Source organism: Crassostrea angulata, chromosome 4 (genome assembly GCF_025612915.1).
Source record: "Crassostrea angulata isolate pt1a10 chromosome 4, ASM2561291v2, whole genome shotgun sequence".
Lineage (NCBI taxonomy): Eukaryota > Metazoa > Mollusca > Bivalvia > Ostreida > Ostreidae > Magallana > Magallana angulata.
Window position 1 is genome coordinate 45,559,547 of NC_069114.1, and position 6,000 is coordinate 45,565,546.

Sequence of the window (6,000 nt, forward strand, 5' to 3'; positions counted from 1 at the left end):
CACGAAAACAGTAATTGATTTATGGCGAGACTAGTTGTCTTATTTCAGCCAATAACAGAAAGTTATGTTGGTTTTGTCATTTTGATTTGAAAAAAAAATATTTTAAATACCTTTAAAAAAATGTTAAAAATAAAAATCAGTAGACATGCGAGACGCATGGTAAAAGAGACGTGGGTAATGTAATGATTATGCCTTATTATAATAAACGTTGTGATGAATTAGATTTGGGTGGGGAAAATGGAATAACCTGACTACTCCAAGGTTGTATAAACAGCTGTGCTGTAGAGTCTAGGAGAGTCGTCTGGAAACAGCGGGGTAGAAAGGACAAGATAGAAAGAAAGAAAATAGAAAGAAGATAGAAGAGTTAAGAGGTAGGGTTAAATAGAAACTAGTGGCAAGAAACCCAGGGAATTGAGGTGAGGTGCTTGGTGTAGTAAATCTGAAGAAGATTGAAACACCAAGTACCTCTTTCTCAATAGGAACCGGGTAAAGACACACAGTACAGAAAACCCACTTCACACATTATCCCCGTTTATTATTGATCATGCGCGGATCTAGAGGGGGGATCGGGGGGGGGTCCCGACCCCCCCCCCCCCTGGAAAATGAAAATTTATTAAATTTACATAGTAAAATTATCGCGAAAATATGCCTCGGACACCCCCTGGCAAACACAATTATCCTTCGGACCCCCCCCCCCCCCCCCCCTGGAAAAATTTTCTGGATCCGCGCATGTTGATAGTGATTTAAACGTTACCAAATTAGAGAACAATCATTGTACCAATCAATATTAACTCAGGTAGAGTTAGAGGAAAAATTATTTCATATATTATCCCTGAGAACCCAGGACAAAACACGTTACAACATGTACAATTCAAAGCAGTTTGAATACGGTATCTCTAGCGCTAAGTGATGCAAACAAAACAATGCTGAACTAGTAGTGGTTGAGACATATACATGTACATGTAGTTCATGCGAGTGAAAATTGGTACTATGCATTTAGGTGCCCATAGTTTGGCCAATGGCAGCTATATATGTACAAATCAAAGATAAGATAAGTAGGCGACCCTGTCATATGTGCGGTCTTTGCAAACAGTCAACATGACGAAACTGCTCTTTATTTTGGTTCTGGTCCATGTTTTTGGTAAGTTTAAAAAAAAAAATTATTATTATTTCCAGAAATAATTTAAAAATACAGTAGTGATAAGGCCTTTCTGAGTGAAATATTCTCTTTTTCTCTAAATAAATGTTAGAGCTATTAGAAAGCAAATAAACATATGACAGTATCGAATTGTTGTTGAAATGCATCTACATGTATTAGCCTACACTAGAATTCATCTAGTTTACTAAATTCACAAAAGTTCACTAAATTCACAAAGAACCCCTCTGTGACCTGGATTCCGACCAGAGAAATGCAATCTAAGGTAGCAAGGGACAGTTTCGAATAAAGTAACCGTCAATATTTTTGTAAAATTGAGAGTTGCTGTACTTGAAGGCTTATGAGTGTTGCTAAAATTCATGAAATGATTTTTAATGATTATCATTAGTTAGAGGGGTGTCTCTTGTTGAAATTGATATGCAATATGTAGGCCCCTTATGTTAGGTACATGAGAATCAGAAGTAAAATGCGAAACCTGTGGCTATGACTGTTGTGTTGACTTTAAACAGTGAAACTGCAAGTTACAGACGGGAGGTAAAATAACACGAAAAGTAGGTGGATGGGACATTGTAAACTATACACCGGTAAGTTTCTGACATGTGATAGTGCAACATGCACGCGGTACGGAAGGTCAACCCTCTGCAGGGAAATAGCTGGGGGAGGTCTAAAAAGCTGAAAAATCATGAAAAATTAGCAAAATATGAAAGGGTCAAAATCTCATAAAAACCAGTATGTAGAGGATTTTACAGGTTTTGATTAGTAATTTTCTTCAGAAATTGGTAATTGGCCTTATAAAGAGTGAATTAAAGGTATTTGTGCTGAATGGGAACTGAGGAAATTCTAGTTACAGAGTTCTGAAGACATGCATCTCTTGGCTACAATGAATTGTATAAAAAAAACTGTCCCCTGCCACCTAAAGCGTCCGCAAATTAAGATGATACGAAACACCGATGAAATGAATTTGAAACCATTTATTGCTGTACACTAGATGAGTGATGAAATAGGGGAAATTCATTTTAACCAAGATGGTAACACAAACTTTTTAATGATATGTGTGTCTTTGCTTTTGTTATTTCAATATCCTTCAGACTCTGGTCTTGTCTGAGAGTTTTGGGAAATTGGGCAATAGTTACATTTAATGTCGTGATGGATCGTTGCCATCAAACGTATTGTGTACATTAATTTATTGTTTAATTATTTTCTTTTTTAAAAGGGGGAAAAGATTAATAAATCAATATACAACCTAGTTAGCCACATACATGTAAATATGTGTGCCTAGCGTTTCAATGAAATTTTTTCGTAAACTTTTGCTAAAGTTCATATGGATGTGATTGTAGCTTGCAGTAACTGAAATACATGTAATACAGCAATGATATTTAATGTAATGGTCATTTCTGTCATTAAAACTTATATGAACCACCAAAAAAAAAAGCATTTTTGATTAGATAAATCTCTCAAAGATTGGTCATTTATAGCGATATCCACATAGAACAATGGAATGAACAAATATTTGTGACAAATATTGTATTGGCGGACCACTGTTCTGTCTGTTGTTCATGTGCAAATGCCAATATAATTCATAATCACACCCTATCCAACGATGTTTTCAGCGTTATGTTACCTCCAACTGATTACCCCTATGATGGCCTGTGAGATGAAATGCCTTCAGGATAAGAATGCTACTAATGTGCTGTATAATAGCGACGAGGCCAAGGAATGTAGAGAGTACTGCCTTCACCATGCGTGAGTTTTTATGTCTTTTACCAGTAATTCAGTCTATATAACGCTCTATATTGGTAGATAGTTCGCTTCTTTATGTCCCGTCGAGATTCTTTCACAGCAAGCGAGTCGATCCAGCGCATACGCTATTTTCTGCATCCCATTGTTCCTCCAGTTCGCACGCGCGAATCAATTGCAGTACAGTGATATATTAATCTGATTATATTTTTCAGCTACGACTTCTTACATCAACTTGGATAGATGTCATGAAAATGTAGAATCTGAATACAGTTTAGAACAACCTAACTTATATTACTTTTTTTATGAACTATATTTAATTATCAGAAAACCTCAGTTAACGATATAAAAATTTATTTCACTAGGAAAGGTAAACTCGGCACTTGGTACATGTAAATGCTAATGAAAACGCCTCAACTGTCTTATGTGGACGATGTTCATAATATGATGATACTTCAATATTGTATGAAGATTAATCAACACTACATGCTGATACTTCAACATCACCTTGATTGGTGAGACCATTGGAGATCCCATGCAGCCCATTAATATTAAGGAGGGGTACGAAAAGTCCCCCAGGGGTTTTTGGTCCAAAATGTGCATTCTGAACCCAATCTTTTTTTGCTTGGACCGCTAAAATATAAATGGCACATAAACAAAGACTTCTGTCATTCAGGTTAGATTGGATTTATAGGGATTGATGGCATCTCCCTGGAGTTTCAGGTGCTGGAGTGGACAATATAAGCACTGATTTTGTCATCAGTACAGTTATTGCCTAGATCAGTTTCAACAGCACACATAGTCTTTGACTTCCGGTGTAACGTAGAATAATGACCCCCGTAGAAAAATGACCGTGGGTCATTTTTCGACGTAGAAAAATAACCCCCGGTCATTATTCTACGTAGAAAAATGACCCTTTTGCCTGAAGAATAAGTGTCATTTCATAAAAATGAGCACACTCTACATGTAGAAAAGTGACCCCTGTAGAATAATGATCCCCTTATAGATTAAAGTTTTTCAGCATAATTTAATTGTTATTATTTATGGAATTCCATATACGATAACAAACTGTCAGCTGCCAACTGCTTACTGCCAACTGTTTACTGCTAAATGATTTCTTTACCTCTTTATTGGGTTAAGCCCGTGTGCAGACATTTATTTGAGGATGGAGAGATTGATAGCCTTTATTTTATTTTACACAAAAAAACACATACAGTATTAACAATTCGAGTACGTATGAAAACCCATCACGCACATAATTTCAAGTTCATTAATTCTTGTTCACCACCTTTGAAAGACATGAGAGATAGTAGAGTTCTTGATTTGTCTGATGCTTATCCATATAGAATGTTTCATTTCTGTCATCCTGAATGACCTTGAAAATATCTCTCATGTCTTTTAAGGTGGCTCTATACACCCACAGTTTATTCCAATTTTCAATAGAAGACCACAAAACAAAAACTTATCAAATATTAAAATGATGATAGGGATACTATAGGTATTTTTAAGGTCTTCCGTTTCCAACGGAAGACCTTATAGTTTTCGTACGATTTCTTATTAAGGTCTTCCGTTTCCAACGGAAGACCTTATAGTTTTCGTACTGTTTCTTATTATTAAGGTCTTCCGTTTCCAACGGAAGACCTTATTGTTTTCGTTCGGTTTCTTTTGCCCTATTATTATTATTATTATTTTTCTTTTTTTTTCTTACAAATTTTGTGCACGCGATTTCTCAGAAACGACTCGACCGATTTTCATGAAACTTTTAGATATAATAGATAGTGATCGGAACCTTATAGGTTTTTTATTATATTGATAACGTCACTTCCGTTTTCGAGATATTGACGTTTTAGCGATTTTTAGAGGGGTGCCTTGTTCCTCTAACTTCTCCTAAACTATAAAAGATATCGAGTTCAAACTTTCAGGGATAGTAGACAAAAGAGTGTAGATTTGCAATTTTATTTTCATTTTGATCTAGATTGAAAGGCGCCGAAGCTCGCCTGGACCCGAAAATTTAGTTTTAATAAAATATCGTATTTTTTCTGGTTTTCTTTGTTTATCTCTTTTCTGAAAAATATTTTGTTAAAACATGTAATGTAAAAAAGGTTTATATTTACAGGACCTTTCATTTGATATCAAGAAAAAGGGGCTGGCCCCTCCAATTAAGGGATCAAATGGCTCTAAAGTCTATTATCTATAGCCCTTTACTGAGAGATATTTTGTGAAAGGTTATAGAAGCAAATGTGTTTATCTCACAGTTATGTATCTAAGTAATGTAATGATTTTATCATGTGTCACGTGATTAAGGGTTTTTAGGGGCCAAAAGTCCAAAATTTCGATCACCCATATCTCTGAAAGGAAAAATATTTTTAAAGGCGGTACAGAAGAAAAGATGTTCAAAATCATATTCTCAACAAAATGCAACCTTTAAAATTTCGTTAAACGGCCCCTATAAGGAGATTAGGGATCGGCCCCTAAAACCTTCATTCTCATATATCTCTAGAATGGTAACAAATTTCTAAAACTTGTCCAACAAAATTTGTTTAGAATTAAATAGCCTTTCATTTGAAATCAAGAAAAAGGGGCTGGCCCCTCCAATTAGGGGACCAAAGGGCTCTAAAGTCTTTAATCTGTAGCCCTTTACTGAGAGATATTATGTGAAAGGTTATAGAAGCAAATATGTTTATCTTACAGTTATGTATCCAAGTAATGTAATGATTTTATCATGTGTTATGTAATTAGGGGTTTTTAGGGGCCGAAAGTCTAAACTTTTGATCACCCATATCTCAGAAAGAAAAAATATTTTGTAGGTCAGCACCGGAAAAAAGTTGTTTAAAATGATGTTCTTAACGATATGCAACCTTCAAAATTTCGTTAAACAGCCCCTTTAAGGAGATAAGGGATCGGCCCCTAAAACCTTCTTTCTCATATATCTCTAGAACGGTAACGAATTTCTAAACACTTGTTGAACAAAATTTGTTTAGAATTAAATGGCCTTTCATTTGATATTACAAAAAAGGGGCTGGCCCCTTAAATTAGGGGATCAAAGGGCTCTGAAGTCTTTTATCTATAGCCCTTTAATAAGAGCCATTTTGTGAATGGTTATTAAA

The 6,000-nt window shown here is 35.4% G+C and overlaps 1 long non-coding RNA gene across 1 annotated transcript; it reads left to right on the top strand.

The window, feature by feature from the left end:
• The first annotated feature begins 991 nt into the window (after window positions 1-991).
• Window positions 992-3,181, top strand: LOC128181698 (uncharacterized). The gene is made up of 3 exons (XR_008243348.1): window positions 992-1,141; window positions 2,767-2,899; window positions 3,109-3,181. It is a non-coding gene; the product is annotated as an uncharacterized LOC128181698 (long non-coding RNA).
• Window positions 3,182-6,000: the final 2,819 nt, after the last annotated feature.